Source organism: Pseudophryne corroboree, chromosome 3, assembly GCF_028390025.1.
Source record: "Pseudophryne corroboree isolate aPseCor3 chromosome 3, aPseCor3.hap2, whole genome shotgun sequence".
Taxonomy (NCBI): domain Eukaryota; kingdom Metazoa; phylum Chordata; class Amphibia; order Anura; family Myobatrachidae; genus Pseudophryne; species Pseudophryne corroboree.
The window spans coordinates 519980526-520000191 of NC_086446.1; the positions used below are offsets into that span (position 1 = coordinate 519980526).

Sequence of the window (19666 nt, forward strand, 5' to 3'; positions counted from 1 at the left end):
CTGGAAGCTGTGCAACAACTGACACCTGGAAATGCCGGAGACACTGGGGTATGCTGCAGAGAGATCCGCCGAGAACAGAAGCACTGGCATCCACTTCAGAGGAAAAGACGATACTCAGGCGCCGAGGCTCTGCCCAGCGTCTGCCTTTGAATCTCCCGCCTCCGCTGGATTGGCGGAACAGTCCGATGACGTCACCCGCTCCCCGCCCACGTGATGCCGGGTGTCATGCCGGCGCCCCTGCCCTGGGGAACCTCCGGGAGCCGCGCCAGCCAGACGCCGGAGCCCGTGGACCACAGAAGGCGGAGGCCGCAACACAGACCAGCAGGCACGCAGGGGTAAGCGCGGAGAACGCCGCCCATGGCGTGTGACACATAACTTCCAACAGCAAGTATGCCTCACTAACTAAATAGGACTAAACCTACATTTAAAAAGTTATTAAACTTAAAATTGAAATGATCAGCAGCAGAAAATTGAGGAATCTGCTCCAATCAGTCCTTTTTCCAGGGCTTGCCAATACTGCGAGTGGGGTAAGGAATCCAAAGACTGTGGTGGAAATTATGCTTCTGAATGGTCTTCCTTCTTCTGCCATTTGAAAGGGATGACCACAATACCATTACTGAGGTGTGAGGCACAGCATGCCTCAAATATATTATTAGATAGGTTGCATTATCACGCATACTGGTTTAACCCACAAAATGGCTGTAGTCCATGGTTGTAGGCAATAATATATATATATATATATATATATATATATATATATATATATATATATATATATATATATACATACATACACACACACACACACACACACCTTAAATACAAGGAGGGAGGGTTGGATATATTACTCCAATGTCCTTATCTAAAAAGAATACTGAGAAATGTGCGGAAAACATATGGAAGCATTCGCAGACATATTCTTTTCCCTAAAATAGGAATATAATATTAAAATAAAAAAAAACAAATAAAAAAAACAAACACCCACCACCACAAAGCTTGGAAAAAAACAAACAAAAAAACAACCGGTCGATATTGTCCCAAAACTTGCATGAGTATTTCTCTTGACCAGACATGAAATCTCACAGTTTCACAAAGATTTTTCACACTCTTAGGGGTATATGCAATTGCGGGCGAATCGCGGCAAATTATCGCCGTTTTTTTAATTCGACACAATTCGACAGGTGAATTCCGGCAGGTGGCTGTCGGAATTCACCATATTCAATGAAAAACGGATTCGACATTCCCGCGGGCGAAAAACGGCCGATTTGCCGGATTTTGCCGCGAATTAAAAAAACGGGAAAAACCCTGAAAAAAATGGCGTGGGGTCCCCCCTCCAAAGCATAACCAGCCTCGGGCTCTTCGAGCTGGTCCTGGTTCTAAAAATGCGGGGGGAAAATTGACAGGGGATCCCCCGTATTTTTAAAACCAGCACCGGGCTCTGCACCTGGTGCAAAAAATACGGGGGACAAAAAGAGTAGGGGTCCCCCGTATTTTTTACACCAGCATCGGGCTCCACTAGCTGGACAGATAATGCCACAGCCGGGGGTCACTTTTATACAGTGCCCTGCGGCCGTGGCATTAAATATCCAACTAGTCACCCCTGGCCGGGGTACCCTGGGGGAGTGGGGACCCCTTCAATCAAGGGGTCCCCCCCCCCAGCCACCCAAGGGCCAGGGGTGAAGCCCGAGGCTGTCCCCCCCATCCAAGGGCTGCGGATGGGAGGCTGATAGCCTTGAGAAAAATGTCAGAATATTGTTTTTTCCAGTAGTACTACAAGTCCCAGCAAGCCTCCCCCGCAAGCTGGTACTTGGAGAACCACAAGTACCAGCATGCGGGAGAAAAACGGGCCCGCTGGTACCTGTAGTACTACTGGGGAAAAAATACCCAAATAAAAACAGGACACACACACCGTGACAAGTACAACTTTATTACATACTGCCGACACACATACTTACCTATGTTGACACGCCGACTGCCACAGTCTCCGACGATCCGAGGGTACCTGTGAAAAAATTATACTCACCTTCCAGCGTCCAGAGATAAATCCACGTCCAGAGTATAATCCAGGTACTTGGCAAAATAACAAAACGCAAAAACCCGTGCCAGCGGACTGAAAGGGGTCCCATATTGACACATGAGACCCCTTTCCCCTACTCTTTTTGTCCCCCGTATTTTTTGCGCCAGCACCAGGCGCAGAGCCCGGTGCTGGTTTTAAAAATACGGGGGATCCCCTGTCAAATTTTTCCCCGCATTTTTAGAACCAGGACCAGCTCGAAGAGCCCGAGGCTGGTTATGCTTTGGAGGGGGGACCCCACGCCATTTTTTTCCTTGATTTTACCGTTCCAGCTATAAAAAAAAATATAGATATTTTTAAAAATATATAAATAATACTTGTGCCTCCAAAAAAGACAAACCAAGTACCTAATCCCTTCTAATATAAATAGATATGCTATTACCAAAAAAAAAAACACCAAAAAAAACATGTTTTAATTTTTTTTTATTGCTTTCACCCTCCAAAGTGTGGCGGATTGAAAATGACGAATTTACTGTCTAAAAGCACTGTTGTCGAATTTCCAAACTTGAATTGAATACACTTTGGTCGAATTGCAGCACTTGTATCATTGCAAAAAAATCGAATTTGACAAAAGTCGAATTTCAAAAAGTCGAATTTTGAAAGTCCGTTTTTTTGACGGAAAGCACTGAATTGCATTGACTATTTTTTTTTTTTGGCGAAAAATTCCCGAAATTCGACAATTTCGGGAATTCGACTGCAATTGCATATACCCCTTAAGAGGAAAGCTTAACCTAAAAGGATCCAGAGCACACTGGAGGTCCAACCAAAAGACTGCAAAACAAATACCTGTAACATGTATTAAATAAAGTAGTAGTGAGGCAAAACGTTATACTGTACTAAGTAATAGATTGTGCCTCTCTGAATGATGTTATAAATTCACATAAACTATGCATCCAGAAAGTGCTTTTTTTTTTTTCTATAGCATTATCCTTAATATTGTTGTACCCACCCAAAATGTGCTGTCTCAGGTAGACATCACTAACTACACAGCACGATAGAACTAGTTTTCCCATGTCTAGAACTCCAGTGGATACCATATGTTATCTATAGGACTTTTTTATTTTTTTAATAGGGCTTCTTTTCTATGAACCATTTTGATGATGACAACAGGAAACTGCAGTGACCGTGTTACCTAAAGGTTAATCCAGAGTTTCCCAAACTCTGTCCTACAGTTAAGGTTTGAATCCAGATAGTTAAATCAAATTGACTGAGGTACTAATTAGGTCACCTGTGCTCAAGCATGGATATCCTTAAAACCAGGACTCTAATTCCAGAGAATGGGAATTTCTGGTCTAATCCCTTCCTGTAAAAAGTCCAGCTCCAGCACATAAAAGTTGAAGGATATAGTTTTTTTTTGTATTGAGTTGTAAGATACGCGTCTTGCTCTTTAGCAGTCATGATGGCATGTGCCAAAATGGGAAATGCTATGTATATACTGACTGCAAGGCAATTCCAAAGTAACGGATGTAACTCTCAGATACAATGTTTGTGATAAACATCTGGATTACTTCAAATTTAAAATGCACATAAAGAAGCAAATTTTACCACAATTGTATCTACCACTGGTGAATAAAAATATGAAGTGTGAAGTTGAACAAGCCTCACCATTGTTGTCTGCTGTAAATAAATACATTGTTTAAATGTAACGGATGTAACCAGGATAGGACATGGTAATTTCTGAAATAAAATACGTCTGATTTCTCTGAAACTACAACAGATTTTTTCCATACTTTTTTTGTTTTTTGTTTACAATAAAGTATAAACCACACAGATTGTTTTAGAACAATTTTCAGGAAAGTCATTCTTATTACCTAGACAATATTTAATGGAATGTATGTGTAATGGACATAACCCGAAAATCGTCACGGACGTAACCATCAAATACATCAATCAGGAAATTTAAAAAAGGCTCCTTGCATTAACTGGTACAGGGTCATTTACCTTTCTAAAGTCCCATATAGACGGGCCGATGTGGGAGAGATGTGTGCTGAGCAAACCGCTCAGCACACATCTCTCCCGCCGCTCAGAACAGCGCGATCTGTGCTGAGCGTGCAGGGGGAGACGGGGGGCGCTCATTTCACCCAGCGGGTGAAGTGAGCGACCTGCTAGATTGGCCTGCACGGCAGGCCAATCTAGCACCAGCGATAGCGATGCGCAGGGCTGTGCATCGCTATCGCTGTAGGGGGTACACACGGAGCGATAATGCTTAAATTCTAAGCAATCTAGTCAGATTGCTTAGAATATCGCTCTGTGAGTACCCCCCCATTAACAATTTTTTCAGATGGCTACCATATCTCATTATCTTTGTTTTAACTCTTTCACTAACAAAACCACATGAAACACTGATCATCAACATATCAAATTTCTGACAGTACATGTCCTCAACTTTTGTTATAAACTGCAATAATCCAAGTTTTTCACCTTTGTTTTCAGAAAACACCAATAGATAATCAGTGCTCACAATCAGTGTCTGCCTGATGCCTGGTAGCCATTACTGAAATAAGACAAAATGGCAGCATGTCATGTGATACACTGTTACCAACCCATTTTTAAACTACTATAGACTATGACTGACGCACTGGGAAATTAATTTTTTGAATATTCCAATTTTTTTTTATTTTTTTTTATGACCCATGTCCACTTTTGGTTGGAATCGCCCTGCAATATAAATTATTGCATTATTAACATAATTTATATCTGGTTTTTTTTTGTAAAAAGGGTCTGTCCGCTTACCCTTAGGAGTAAAGCTTTAAGGACAAGTGGGACTCATCGAATGCACCACAGGGGATGAAACGGTGAGGGGGTGAGTCCAAGTAATGGACCATGTAGCTGAGAGGGGGTGATGCTGGATTACATAATCGTGCAGGGACACAATGGTATTTCACACCCAACCCATGATATAGGTAACACAAAAATCACAACAAAAGGGGACATTCCTGCCACCTACTGTATGTAGGACAAAAGCTGGTTTGCATGTTTTAAGTACTATAGCTGAAATTTCAAGAGTGATGCTTATGCACTCGAAATATGACAATTGAAAATTTAAATGACCGGATCTGATTGTTGTGGTTCTCACACAGAGCTTTTCCTGCAGTATTACGTGTGCTCTGATTTTCAGAAATGTAGCCACAGAAAGCAATTTACTGTACCTTATTAAGAATTAAAAACTTATAAAAAAAATAAATAAATAAAACACCACACACACAACAACAACAACAACAACAACAACGTGTATGTGTGACCAGGAGGCATAACTGCCACCATTATTAGCACTTTGTTTTATAGCAGATATTTTCATTTTTAATAGTTTCTACATACACTGGGGGGAATTCAAATGTTTGAAAAGTCGGTTGGGTGTCTGTTTTTTTCCTATCTAATACAAAGGAAAAAACAGACAGACACCTGACCGATTTTTCAAACATTTGAACTCTCCCCAGTAAATTTATAAACAAAAAAAAGCTTGATAAAAAAAGTCCCATCACAAACAAATGTTTAAACTTTTCACAGAACATTATAGGGAAAATTCAATTGTTTGAAAAGTCGGTTGGTAGTCTGTTTTTTCCTAACTAATAAACAGGAAAAAAACAAAACACCCAACTGACTTTCAAACATTTGAATTCCCCCCCAGTGATGTAGGAAGATATTTCAAAACACTTTATTGTAGTTCCGTTTCATAATGTACGCAGGGGCTTATTTATCAAGTGGGGATATTTTCATCATCTGTAATCTCTCTCGCTCTACTGGTATCTTTCCTTCACTTTTCAAGCATGCAGTCTTATTGGACCCACTTCAGTCAGGCTTTCGTTCCCAACACTCCACAGAGACTGCACTGACTAAAGTAGTGAGCTGGTCAATACAAAGTTTAAAGGCCATTACTCACTTCTTATTCTTCTAGGTCTCTCTGCTGCTTTTGACACGGTTGACCACTCTCTTCTCATACAAACACTACAATCCCTAGGTCTTCAAGACACAGCGCTTTCTTGGTTTCTATCCTATCTACATAATCGCTCCTTCAGTGGCTTCTCTGAATCCACCTCCTCTTCGCTACCTCTTTCAGTTGGAGTACCACAAGGCAGCGCCGTAACTACGTGTGTGCCAGGTGTGCTTGGCACACAGCGCAGTTGCCCTGAGGGCACAATGGCCGGCGGCTTGTAATGAGTCAAATTGACTCATTACAAGCCGCCTGTTCTGTGCTGTGTGCGCCGCGCTGGAGGAGAACAGCAGCACCGGAAGCAGGGGAGGAGGAGGAGAGAGGGGGACTGGAGCAGCAGCAGCGCTATGTAATTGGAAGTAGCTCAGCTGCAGCAGTCCCCTCTCCTTCCGCATTGGCTGCCCAGCGCTGCTGTGAATGCTGGGATGCGCTTCCCTCATCCCAGCATTCACAGCGGCGGCGGGCAGCCAATGCGGAAGGAGGGGGGACTGCTGCAGCAGTGCCTCTACCAATTACATAGCGTTGCTGCGGCTCCAGTCCCCGTCCCTCCTCCTCCTTCCCCCCTGCCCGGGATCTGCCAGCACAGAGGAGCCTGACTGCCAGCGGGGAGAGATGGTAAGTATCTGTCTGTCTATCTATCTCTCTCTCTCTCTCTCTGGTCTGTCTGCCACAATGTGTAAAAAATAAGATTTTACTTACCGGTAAATCTATTTCTCGTATTCCATAGAGGATGCTGGGACTCCGTAAGGACCATGGGGAATAGACAGGCTCCGCAGGAGATAGGGCACTTTAAGAAAGCTTTGGACTCTGGGTGTGCACTGGCTCCTCCCTCTATGCCCCTCCTCCAGACCTCAGTTAGGGAAACTGTGCCCAGAGGAGATGGACAGTACGAGGAAGGATTTTTGTAAATCTAGGGGCGAGGTCCATACCAGCCACACCAATCACACCGTATAACTTGTGATAAACTTACCCAGTTAACAGTATGAACAACAACATAGCCACGGTTCCACCGAAAAACTATAACATAACCCTTGTGAGCAATAACTATATACAAGTATTGCAGAAGAAGTCCGCACTTGAGACGGGCGCCCAGCATCCTCTACGGACTACGAGAAATAGGTTTACCGGTAAGTAAAATCTTATTTTCTCTAACGTCCTTGAGGATGCTGGGACTCTGTAAGGACCATGGGGATTATACCAAAGCTCCCAAACGGGCGGGAGAGTGCGGATGACTCTGCAGCACCGATTGAGCAAACAGGAGGTCCTCCTCAGCCAGGGTATCAAACTTATAGAACTTTGCAAAGGTGTTTGTCCCCGACCAAGTAGCTGCTCAGCACAACTGTAATGCCGAGACCCCTCGGGCAGCCGCCCAAGAAGAGCCCACTTTCCTAGTGGAGTGGGCCTTAACCGATTTCGGCAACGGCAATCCTGCCGTAGAATGCGCCTGCTGAATCGTGTTACAGATCCAGCGAGCAATAGTCTGCTTTGAAGCGGGAGCGCCAACCTTGTTGGCCGCATACAGAACGAACAAAGCTTCAGTCTTCCTGATTCTAGCCGTTCTGGTCACATAAATCTTGACTACATCCAGGGACTCGGAATCCTCCAAGTTCCGTGTAGCCACAGGCACGACAATAGGTTGGTTCACATTAAAAGAGGAGACCACTTTTGGCAGAAAGTGAGGGCGAGTCCTCAACTCCGCCCTATCCACGTGAAAAACCAAGTATGGGCTTTTATGTGATAAAGCCGCCAATTCGGAAACATGTCTTGCCGAAGCTAACGCCAACAACATGACCACTTTCCACGTGAGCTATTACAACTCCACAGTTTTGAGTGGTTCAAACCAAGGTGACTTGAGGAAACGTAACACAAAGGGAGGCTAAATATGCAGCACTCCCTTCACAAAGGTCTGTACTTCAGGAATAGAGGCCAATTCTCTTTGAAAGAAAATGGATAAGACCGAAATCTGGACCTTTATGGACCCTAATTTTAGGCCCAAAGTCACTCCTGTTTGAAGGAAGTGAAGTAGACGGCCCAAATGGAACTCCTCCGTAGGAGCAGCTCTAGCCTCACACCAAGAAACATATTTCCGCCATATACGGTGATAATGTTTTAACGTCACATCTTTCCTAGCCTTGATCAGGGTAGGAATGACTTCCTCCGGACTCCCTTTTTCCGCTAGGATCCGGCGTTCAACCGCCATGCCGTCAAACGCAGCCGCGGTAAGTCTTGGAACAGACAGGGCCCCTGCCACAGCAGGTCCTGCCTTAGAGGAACTCTTGCAGCTCCGGATACCAAGTCCTCCGTGGCCAATCCGGAACAATGAGTATTGTTCTGACCCTGCTTCTTCGTATTATTCTCAACACCTTGGGTATGAGAGGAAGAGGAGGAAACACATAGACCGATCTGAACACCCAAGGTGTCACCAGAGTGTCTACCGCTACCGCCTGAGGGTCCCTTGACCTGGCGCAATACCGCTTTAGCTTTTTGTTGAGACGGGATGCCATCATGTCGATTTGAGGCAGTCCCCAACGATCCGTGATCTGTGCGAAGACTTCTTGATGAAGTCCCCACTCTCCCGGATGCAGGTCGTGCCTGCTGAGGAAGTCCGCCTCCCAGTTGTCCACCCCCGGGATGAACACCGCTGACAGCGCGCTTACATGGCCTTCCGCCCAGCGTAGAATCCTGGTCGCTTCTGCCATGGCCATTCTGCTCCTTGTTCCACCTTGGCGGTTTATATGAGCCACCGCCGTGACATTGTCTGACTGAATCAGAACCGGTTTTCTCCGAAGCAATTCCTCCGCTTGACGCAGGGCGTTGTATATGGCCATCAACTCCAGGACGTTGATGTGGAGACAAGACTCTAGGCTTGACCAGAGACCTTGGAAATTTCTTCCCAGTGTCACTGCTCCCCAGCCTCGGAGGCTTGCGTCCGTGGTCACCAGGACCCAGTCCTGAATGCCGAACCTGCGACCTTCTAGTAGGTGAGCACTGTTCAGCCACCACAGGAGAGATACCCTGGTCCTGGGAGACAGGGTGATCCTTTGATGCATTTGTAAATGGGACCCGGACCACTTGTCCAAGAGGTCCCATTGAAAAGTCCTCGCATGGAACCTGCCGAAAGGGATGGCCTCGTAGGAAGCCACCATCTTCCCCAGGACCCGCGTGCAATGATGCACTGAAACCTTCTTTGGTTTTAATAGATTCCTGACCATGGCTATGAGTTCCTGAACCTTTTCGATCGGAAGAAAACCCTTTTTCTGGTCTGTGTCTAGAATCAGCCCCAAAAAGGTCAGACGCGTTGTAGGGACTAGCTGGGACTTCGGTATATTGAGAATCCAGCGGTGTATCTGCAACATCTTCATGGACAGAGACACCCTATCCAGCAATCTCTCCCGAGATCTCGCCTTTATGAGGAGATCGTCCAAGTATGGGATAATTGTGACCCCCTGCCTGCGCAGGAGCACCATCATTTCCGCCATTACCTTGGTGAAAATTCTCGGGGCCGTGGAAAGCCCAAATGGCAACGTCTGAAATTGGTAGTGACAGTCCTGCACTGCAAATCTCAGGAACGCCTGATGCGGGGGGAATATCGGAACATGAATGTAAGTATCCTTTATGTCCAGGGACACCATCCAATCCCCCCCTTCCAGGCTGGCGATAACCGCCCTGAGTGATTCCATTTTGAACTTGAACCTCTTCAAGTACAGGTTCAGAGATATCAGGTTTAAAATAGGTCTGACCGAACCGTCCGGTTTCGGGACCACAAACAGGGTTGAGTAATATCCCTCTCCTTGCTGGAGATGAGGAACTGTGACAATCACCTGTTGAATATACAATTTTTGGATTGCTGCCAACACTAGCTCCCTCTCTGACGGGGAAGCCGGCAGTGCCGATTTAAAAAATCGGCGAGGAGGCAAGTCTTGAATTCCAGCCTGTATCCCTGAGAAACAAACTCTAATGCCCAGGGATCCACCTGCGAGTGAACCCAGACGTGGCTGAAAAACCGAAGACGAGCCCCCACCAGATCTGCCTCTCCTCGGAAAGCCCCAGCGTCATGCGGTGGACTTTGCAGACGTAGGGGAGGACTTCTGCTCTTGGGAACTAGCTGTGTGCAGCTTTTTTCCCCTGCCTTTCCCTCTGGCAACAAAGGATGATCCACGTACCTTCTTGTTTTTATTGGAACGAAAGGACTGCATTTGATAATGAGGTGCCTTTTTTGTATGCTGCGGGGGGACATAAGGTAAGAAATTTGACTTACCAGCCATAGCCGTAGAGACAAGATCCGAGAGGCCGTCTCCAAACAACTCCACCCCTTTGTAAAGCAAGGACTCCATATGCCGCTTTGAATCGGCATCTCCCGTCCACTGTCGGGTCCACAAGAGCCGCCTAGCAGAAATAGACATAGCATTTATTCTGGAGCTTAATAAACAAATGTCTCTCTGAGCATCCCTCATATGCAAGGCAGCATCTCTGATATGCTCTATGGTCATTTGAATGGCGTCCCTATCTAAGGTGTCAATTTCCGTAGATAAGGAATCTGCCCATGCCACAACCGCACTACAAACCCAGGCCGACGCCATAGCCAGTCGAGCAATAGTACCGGAATGATTGTAAATGTGCTTTAAGGTAATTTCCTGCCTGCGATCAGCAGGTTCCTCGAGGGAAGGCATATCCTGAGAAGGCAGTGCCACCTTTTTGGACAAACGTGTCAGCGCCTTGTCAACTTTTGGCGAAGATTCCCAGAGTATCCTATCAGTTTGTGGAAAAGGATACGCCATGAGAATCCTTTTGGGAACTTGTGGTCTCCTATCCGGAGATTCCCAAGCCTTTTCGCACAAGTCACTTAATTCAAATGAGGATGGAAAAGTGACTTCAGGCTTTTTCCCTTTATACATGTGTACCCTCGTGTCAGGGACAGGGGGTTCCTCAGTAATATGCAAAACCTCTTTAATGGCAATAATCATGTACTGTATACCCTTAGCCACCTTCGGCTGTAATTTTGCATCTTCATAGTCGACACTAGAGTCAGTATCTGTGTCACTGATCTGGGATATGGTGCGCTTCTGAGACCCCGAAGGACCTGGCGCCCCAGGGACAGGCATGGACTGGCTACCTGACTGATCCCTAGCTTCTGCCTTGTCTAATCTTTTATGCAATAGATTGACATTTGCATTCAAGACATTCAGCATATCCACCCATTCCGGTGTCGGCGTTGCCGACGGCGACCTGACATGCAAGCACTCCCCCTCCACATTAAGCGAGCCTTCCGCGTCAAACATGTCGACACACGCGTACCGACACACTTCACACACACACAGGGAACCCCTTTCCTGAAGACAGTATCCCTGTCAAGGCCCTTTGGAGAGACAGAGAGAGAGTATGCCAGCACACACCCCAGCGCAATAACCCTGGAGACCAACACAAAATGTTTTTCCCCAGCAGCGCTGTATAATATGTAAACCGCCAATTATGTGCCCCCCCCCCCTCTCTTTTAAGCACCCTTTCACAGTGTGTAAGCAGGGGAGAGTCCGGGGAGCTTCCTCTCAGCAGTGCTGTGGAGAGAAAATGGCGCTGGTGAGTGCTGAGGGAGAAGCCCCGCCCCCTCGGCGGCGGGCTTCTGTCCCGCTCAAACTTAGTAAAATATGGCGGGGGCTCTTTTATATACATGTACAGAGCCCACCTGTACATGTATATAGTCTTTTTGCCATGCAGAGGTTTATATTGCTGCCCAGGGCGCCCCCCTGCGCCCTGCACCCTTACAGTGACCGGAGTATGTGAGGTGTATGGGAGCAATGACGCACAGCTGCAGTGCTGTGCGTTACCACCGTGAAGCTGTAAAAGGGGGACGCTGTCTGCCGTAATGTGTAAAAAGGGCATGCTGTCTGCCGTAATGTGTAAAAAGGGCATGCTGTCTGCTGTTAATGTGTAAAAAGGGCATGCTGTCTGCCGTAATGTGTAAAAAGGGCATGCTGTCTGCCGTTAATGTGTAAAAAGGGCATGCTGTCTGCCGTTAATGTGTAAAAAGGGCATGCTGTCTGCCGTTAATGTGTAAAAAGGGCATGCTGTCTGCCGTTAATGTGTAAAAAGGGCATGCTGTCTGCCGTTAATGTGTAAAAAGGAGGCGCTGTCTGCCGTTAATGTGTAAAAATAAGAATTTACTTACCGATAATTCTATTTCTCATAGTCCGTAGTGGATGCTGGGAACTCCGTAAGGACCATGGGGAATAGCGGCTCCGCAGGAGACTGGGCACAAAAAGTAAAAGCTTTAGGACTATCTGGTGTGCACTGGCTCCTCCCCCTATGACCCTCCTCCAAGCCTCAGTTAAGATACTGTGCCCGGACGAGTGTACATAATAAGGAAGGATCTTGAATCCCGGGTAAGACTCATACCAGCCACACCAATCACACCGTACAACTCGTGATCTGAACCCAGTTAACAGTATGATAACCGTAGGAGCCTCTGAAAAGATGGCTTCCAACAATAAACAACCCGATTTGTTTGTAACAATAACTATATACAAGTATTGCAGACAATCCGCACTTGGGATGGGCGCCCAGCATCCACTACGGACTATGAGAAATAGAATTATCGGTAAGTAAATTCTTATTTTCTCTGCCGTCCTAGTGGATGCTGGGAACTCCGTAAGGACCATGGGGATTATACCAAAGCTCCCAAACGGGCGGGAGAGTGCGGATGACTCTGCAGCACCGAATGAGAGAACTCCAGGTCCTCCTCAGCCAGGGTATCAAATTTGTAGAATTTAGCAAACGTGTTTGCCCCTGACCAAGTAGCTGCTCGGCAAAGTTGTAAAGCCGAGACCCCTCGGGCAGCCGCCCAAGATGAGCCCACCTTCCGTGTGGAATGGGCTTTTACAGATTTTGGCTGTGGCAGGCCTGCCACAGAATGTGCAAGTTGAATTGTACTACAAATCCAACGAGCAATCGTCTGCTTAGAAGCAGGAGCACCCAGCTTGTTGGGTGCATACAGTATAAACAGCGAGTCAGATTTTCTGACTCCAGCCGTCCTGGAAACATATATTTTTAGGGCCCTGACTACGTCCAGCAACTTGGAGTCCTCCAAGTCCCTAGTAGCCACAGGTACCACAATAGGTTGATTCATGTGAAACGCTGAAACCACCTTAGGGAGAAATTGAGGACGAGTCCTCAATTCCGCCCTATCCGAATGAAATATCAGGTAAGGGCTTTTATAGGATAAAGCCGCCAATTCTGATACGCGCCTGGCTGAAGCCAGGGCCAACAGCATTACCACTTTCCATGTGAGATATTTCAAATCCACTGTGGCAAGTGGTTCAAACCAATGTGATTTTAGGAACCCTAAAACTACATTGAGATCCCAAGGTGCCACTGGAGGCACAAAAGGAGGCTGTATATGCAGTACCCCTTTGACAAACGTCTGAACTTCAGGCACTGAAGCCAGTTCTTTCTGGAAGAAGATCGACAGGGCCGAAATTTGAACCTTAATGGATCCTAATTTTAGGCCCATAGACAATCCTGCTTGCAGGAAATGTAGGAAACGACCCAGTTGAAATTCCTCCGTAGGGGCCTTCTTGGCCTCACACCACGCAACATATTTTCGCCAAATGCGATGATAATGTTTTGCAGTTACATCCTTCCTGGCCATGATCAGGGTAGGGATGACTTCATCTGGAATGCCTTTTTCCTTCAGGATCCGGCGTTCAACCGCCATGCCGTCAAACGCAGCCACGGTAAGTCTTGGAACAGACAAGGTCCCTGCTGGAGCAGGTCCTTCCTTAGAGGTAGAGGCCACGGGTCCTCCGTGAGCATCTCTTGCAGCTCCGGGTACCAAGTTCTTCTTGGCCAATCCGGAGCCACGAGTATCGTTCTTACTCCTCTCCTTATGATTCTCAGTACTTTTGGTATGAGAGGAAGAGGAGGGAACACATATACCGACTGGAACACCCACGGAGTTACCAGAGCGTCCACCGCTATTGCCTGAGGGTCCCTTGACCTGGCGCAATATCTGTCCAGTTTCTTGTTGAGACGGGACGCCATCATGTCCACCTTTGGTTTTTCCCAACGGTTTACAATCACTTGGAAGACTTCTGGATGAAGTCCCCACTCCCCCGGGTGGAGGTCGTGTCCCGGTTGACCCTGAAGCAGAGGCCTTGCTTGACTAAGGGCATTGTAAATGGCCCTTAGCTCTAGGATATTTATGTGAAGAGACGTTTCCATGCTTGACCACAAGCCCTGGAAATTTCTTCCCTGTGTGACTGCTCCCCAGCCTCTCAGGCTGGCATCCGTGGTTACCAGCATCCAATCCTGAATGCCGAATCTGCGGCCCTCTAGAAGATGAGCCTTCTGTAACCACCACAGGAGAGATACCCTTGTCCTTGGAGATAGGGTTATCCGCTGATGCATCTGAAGATGCGATCCGGACCATTTGTCCAGCAGATCCCACTGAAAAGTTCTTGCATGGAATCTTCCGAATGGAATCGCTTCGTAAGAAGCCACCATTTTTCCCAGGACTCTCGTGCACTGATGCACTGACACTTGTCCTGGTTTTAGGAGGTTCCTGACTAGCTCGGATAACTCCCTGGCCCTCTTCGCTCTTCTGGCTCTGTAAGGGGGGCGGCGGCGCGGCTCCGGGACCCATCCAGGCTGAACCTGTGATCGTCCCTCTGGAGCTAATGTCCAGTAGCCAAGAAGCCCAATCCACTCTGCAGTCAGGTGAGTTCGCTTCTTCTCCCCTTAGTCCCACGATGCAGTGAGCCTGTTGCCAGCAGGACTCACTGAAAATAAAAAACCTATTTAAACTTTTACTTCTAAGCAGCTCAGGAGAGCCACCTAGCTTGCACCCTTCTCATTCGGGCACAAAAATCTAACTGAGGCTTGGAGGAGGGTCATAGGGGGAGGAGCCAGTGCACACCAGCTAGTCTAAAGCTTTTACTTTTTGTGCCCAGTCTCCTGCGGAGCCGCTATTCCCCATGGTCCTTACGGAGTTCCCAGCATCCACTAGGACGTCAGAGAAAAGGGCATGCTGTCTGCCGTTAATGTGTAAAAAGGAGGCGCTGTCTGCCGTTAATGTGTAAAAAGGAGGCGCTGTCTGCCGTTAATGTGTAAAAAGGTGGCGCTGTCTGCCGTTAATGTGTAAAAACGAGGACTGGCTGCCGTAATGTGTAAAAGGGGCTCTACCTGGTGGCCCCTTCCCCATGAAGCCTATATATTTTTCGCACCTGCGGTGCGCACAGCCCCTATCTTGCATGGGGGGGGGGGGTGCGCCAATGCCGTTTCTTGCACACAGCGCTAAAATGCCTAGTTATGGCACTGACCGCAGGGCTTAGTCTTAGGTCCTCTGCTCATCTCTTGGTAAATTAATTGGTAAACTAATCAGCTCTTTTGGATTTCAGTATCATCTGTACACAGATGATAATCAAATCTACCTATCCTCCCCAGATTTGTCTCTGTCTGTATTGGTCTGTGTCACTGAATGCCTTTTGCCGTTTCATCTTGGATACTCTCTGAAAACCTCAAACATAATATTTCCAAAACAGAGTTAATTATATTTCCACTGGCCAATAGTAGTTACCAACCTAATATCTCTATCACTGTTGAAAACTCGACAATCAATCCTACCCCACAAGCTTGCTGCCTAGGATATTGCAATAGTCTTTTTACTGGTCTTACCAAAAAGAGACTCTCACCACTACAATCCATTCTGAATGCAGCTCTCTAGATGTTCATTGTTTGCAGATCCAATCTATCAGTTCCTCCATTGGTTACCTTTAGTCTACCGTATACTACATAAATTAACTTTACTCACACACAAGGCCATTAACCAAACTACACCTATGTACATCTCTCCGCTATTCTGAAAATATATCCAAACCTGACCTCTCCAATCTTCACAAGATCTACGTCTCTCATACACGCTCATTACTCGCTCCCATGCACGACTGCAGGACTTTCCTCGGGATGCACACACTCTGTGGAATACCCTACCACGTACAATAAGACTCTCCTCTAGTCTCCAAACATTCAAGCATTCCCTGAAAACTCATCTCTTCAGGTAAGCTTATCACATTCCAGCTCTGCTCACTCAACCTTCATAAGCTTTCCTATCCAGTTTCATCACCTCTTTAGTCTGAAAGTTCCAAACATATCCTCCACATATCGTTTCTTCCTTCACTTTCCTTTCCTCCTGACCCCGGTTCATCATTGCTGTGTAGCCATATAATGCAGTCCACCGAGAACCTTTGCAATCTAGTGGACAACTAAGCAATAGATAGCATCTATCCTTGTGTATCCATGCCTATTTCTCTACAGATTGTAAGCTTGCGAGCAGGGCCTTCCTACCTTCATGACTGTTTGTTATTACCCAGTTTTGTTTGATCATTGTTGTGTCCAATTGTAAAGCGCAATGGAATTTGCTGCACTATATAAGAAACGGTCATTAAATAGATACATATGCGATTATATATGCCTCCTAATGTTATATTACAGCATGTAGGGAACATAGATTGTAAGTTCCACTGGAGCAGGGACTGACGCGAATGGCCAAATATTCTCTGTGAAGCGCTGCGGAATATGTGTGCGCTACATAAATAACTGATAAATAAAAGTAAGAGACCCAAACACTCAACACAATTAAAATGCACTGATAGAATAGCTTCTTTTACATATGTAACAAAGTCATTGATCACACCTAAATATTTCCAAGGTACAGCAAAATAATATTACTCCAAGCATATTTGTAGAGATAATGATGTAATGTTGTCTGAACATTATAAATCAACGCTACAACTGCACTAAGCACATTTTCAAGGTCTTTCAGGCTCAATAACTGCATAAACAAGCTTGTTTAATATATTTGGGCAGACAAGATGCTACTTATCTTTTAGAACAGCAGGCTTTGAACTAGGAGGCAATTTATTTAAAAAAAAATAAGTGTTGTTGGTTTTGGACAAGTGTTCCATTGTTAAAGTGCTGATTTGTTTTATAACTTTTCAAATGACAATCATCAGTTTTCATATTTATACCCTCAAGGCCAGCTTTTGGGGAGCCACCACTGCCACGCACAAGGCCCAGGCTTAAGACCTCAATCTAGTGTCCCGCCAGCCCTGAGTGCACGCACACAGTTCCTATCTCAGACATGTCTAGTGCGTCCAGACATAAGAAGTGAACTCAAATTGCCCATTTCCACATTCACAGCAGTTTATAAATATGCATACACTTCCAGGGTGGATGTTTCCCTGCTGCCATGGGCTATAATCTCTTTTTCCACATAATGCAAAGATCTTCATTTTAATACACACAGGGGGAGATGTACTAAACCTTGGAGAGAGATAAAGTACCAGCCAATCAGCTCCTAGCTACTATGTTACAGGCTGTGTTTGAAAAATGAGTTACGAGCTGATTGGTTTGTACTTCATCTCTCTCCACGGCTTAGTACATCTGCCCCTTAACTCTATTAGGTCCATTTAAAAGCTGCATTAGTGACCTATACATTTCAACATATGAGCGGCACAGAGTTGTGTCTGGAGACAAATCACCAGTTAGGAAGTGCCCCCTGACCTGCCTGTTTCCTCATTCACAGGCACCTATAAATAGAAGCATAGGCAGACACTTTCAGGGCGGATGTTCCTCTGGACAAGTCTGGCGGCCACTCACTTTGCAACAATAAACGCCCTGAGGTGCCAAAGCAAAGCAAATTAATGTGTTATAGGACTCTGCAACAGTAAAAGTCAAATAACCTGTTAGTGAGGCAACAGACGCACTGTCCCTCAACATCATCACATAGAAGTCCTTTATTGTAAACAATACGAGAAGACTGCTATATTGGCATCTTGGACAACAAGGGTTAAAAGGAAGTCCACAGGACTTATCATTTGCTGTCGTTTTCGTTAGCTAGTGGGTGAAGCAAGCCTGCCTATCATAAGATGGTTGCCATTTTCATCTACAGAAAAAAAGGTCTATAAATAGGTAACATTAACATAAAAACGCAATCTTTTTACGTTCTGTGCACCTGTGCATTTTACACCGAGTGGTAAAAGATACGATGGACGTAATTAACTATACCATTTGCTGCCAAATCTAGTATCGTCATAGAATTTAGTCTTTGAGCTAATAATATTATTACATAGGCCAGCAGCTGCTGAATAGTCATTTTATATTGTTTAAAGTGAAGTAAGATTCTTTTAACATGTATTTGCAGTGGCCCTTATTTAATTTGTTAGGTTATAGGTTTGTAAAATACTATGTAATATTTATATATAATAATTTGGGTTAGTTTAGATTTTTTCTCTCTGCAGATTTATATATGCTGGTTACATTTGTACGCAAAGCTTTCTAATTTGTACAACATACATTTTCCTGCAAAAGTAACATACAAGGTTTTAGTAACATGTACTGTGAATTTTACAGCAACCCAACAGTCGGAAAACAGACCAACCATCTTTTTTGTTATCTCTACATCAATTAGGCTATAGTCCAAAGCTACACGCAGTATTCAGAAATACCTGCAGAAACATTTCCTAAACCCTATAGCGTTCTTGTCCAAATACTTTCCACTTTTCCAGAATATATGATTACTGAATAGCATTAATGTCTGCTAGCTATTCCATTACCGCTTTCTGGACATACTCTTGTGGGAATAGAATTTATAAACATATTAGTACCTACAGTATGTGGACATACTGTACCTACATGCTGCTGCACCGATACAGAGTAATTCAGGTAGCACTTTACTGTACCAAGAGCAGTAAAAGAAAACACTGCATGTCAGAACTGGAAAACGCTGCATTTCATCCCGAGTACACTATAAAGATACATTTATATAAAAATGATGAAAAGATAGATAATGTTAGAATAGGGTTTGGGAAAAGATGAGACACGGATAGCAGTGATTCAACATCACACATGCTTGGATGCAGAATTGAGAAGTGTAGATGAGGGGGAGGGGTGTCATTACCTGGAATTCAGCTGATCCATCATCCATCCATCCTACATGATCCCACTGTGAGACACAGCAGAGCTTGCATGTCATCTGTCTGATCCTGCGGCCAGGGAACACTCAGTACTTAATCCACAGCCACATGCAATTCTGCAGCAACCTTTACAATCCCCCCAGCCACAGCAAGCCCTCCCCAAACGGATAGGCAGCAATTGTTCTAAATTACTATGGGGTCAGTGGATGAAGAGACCCAACAAACAAGCTGAAGAGGCAGCAGGTACCAATGTTCTGCTCCCCAACCTCACAATCAATCCGCAGAAGGGAGGGATATGCAGAAGGAGGGGGAGGGGAGTCTGGGTTATGTCTCCTGGATAACTGGAGTGTGGGGAGAAACAAATCAAATTCGACTGCAAATAAAATATTCATTCAAGAAAAAAAAAGGCTTAAGAAAAAAAAAAAAGAAAAGGTGGTGAAACTTACCGGAGTCGAAGTGGGAGCTAAATGCAAAGCTGGGGTGGCAAAAGGATGATAGAAGCAAAGTCAAAATCCAACCCATTGGCAGGCATGGAGAGAGAGGGGTATTACAGGAATAGCAAGATCAGCGCAAAGAAGCTGCTCTGCAATGGGGAAATCTGCTGCTGCCTCCTGCTTATCTTCCTCCAAGGGTCCTTCCTGGAAGCCCCTCTTAAAATCTACAGCAGACAGTGACTCAACACAACAGCTAGGTTAT

At 45.5% G+C, this 19666-nt stretch overlaps 1 protein-coding gene across 1 annotated transcript in view; it reads right to left on the reverse strand.

The window, feature by feature from the left end:
- The window catches only part of AATK (apoptosis associated tyrosine kinase), a 299299-nt gene extending 279861 nt beyond the window's left edge, over positions 1 to 19438 (reverse strand). Inside the window, 2 exon segments of the mRNA XM_063961095.1 lie at positions 18955 to 19039; positions 19417 to 19438. The gene's annotated coding sequence lies outside the window, so the exon portion shown is untranslated.
- Between the last annotated feature and the right edge of the window lie 228 nt (positions 19439 to 19666).